Below are 1,326 nucleotides of genomic sequence, written 5' to 3' on the forward strand. Positions count from 1 at the left end.
ATGTAGCTTTTCACGTCTCATCCAGAGAGAAGCTTTTACCTCCTACAAAAACAGACTTTGAAATAATTTGAAGTCCGTAATCCTCAAATTGTCAAAATTAGTTCAGCTTTGCTACATCATGAGAAAACACTGAAGTAATGGAATACTTCTGCAGCTTGTGTCCCTGTGTTCTGGTCCTGGTCCAGTATTTTTTACCGTCTGAACCAAGGAAGACGAGCTTTTTGGTCTTCAGTCACGAAGAAACAAATAATGGAGTTTAATATCGAAGTTCATGCTCAATAATCCAGGTAGAAAAATCTAAAATGTTAAATCTGGTCCTCTGGATATTACAAAAACAAAACAAAACAATGTAGAAACGTTTCATCTTTCATCCGAGAGACTTCCTCAGTCTGAGGTGCTGTATTCAGCTCAGTCTCTTAAATAGCACCTTCTCAGAGTGGATCAACCAGTTTGCTGCTGACAACCAAAACCAGCTGATCACATGCTCAAGAAGGATCATCAGCCTAACAATGGATCATTAGCACCTGATGGCTGTTTACTGTTCACAGAGGGCTGAGTGATACTAGCAATCACAGCATTGTAAGAGGGGGACAGTTGAACCCGGAGGCCTCCACCCCTGTTTAACGATGGACGGTTTCTTTTCACAAAGATGGCCTCCTTTACTCCTCTCTCAAACCATCGTTCCTCTCTGTCCAGGATGTGAACATCTTCATCCCTGAAAGAGTGACCGCTGGCCTGGAGATGAGTGTAGACCGCAGAGTCCTGGCCTGATGATGTTGATCTTCTGTGCTGGTCCATCCTTTTGGCCAGTGGCTGTTTAGTTTCCCTGATGTAAGACTGATCACCCTCCTGACACTGAACAGCATACACAACATTGCTCTGTTTATGCCGGGGGACTGGATCTTTGGGATGAACCAGTCTTTGCCGTAATGTATTTTGGGGTTTAAAAGCCACTGGGACGTTATGTTTAGAAAATAAACGTCTCAGTTTCTCTGATACTCCCTCCACATACGGAATGACCACTGGTCTGAGTCTGGGTTCCTCCTTTTCACCTGATGGCTGACTGGAGTCCTGTTTGGGTTTCTTCTCTGCTTTCAGGAAGGCCCAGTTAGGATATCCACATTGCTCTAGAGCCTGTCTTGTGTGGGATTTCTCCTTCTGCCTGGCTCCTGAGCTAGTGGGGACGCTGTCTGCTCTGTGGTACAGAGTCCTGATGACTCCTAACTTGTGCTCCAAAGGGTGATGGGAGTCAAACTGCAAATACTGGTCTGTGTGGGTGGGTTTGCGGTACACCTCAGTTTGCAAATGTCCTCTATCCGAGACTGA

The sequence above is a fragment of the Nematolebias whitei genome, chromosome 13 (genome assembly GCF_014905685.2).
Source record: "Nematolebias whitei isolate Nwh7 chromosome 13, NemWhi1, whole genome shotgun sequence".
Classification (NCBI taxonomy): Eukaryota; Metazoa; Chordata; class Actinopteri; order Cyprinodontiformes; family Rivulidae; genus Nematolebias; species Nematolebias whitei.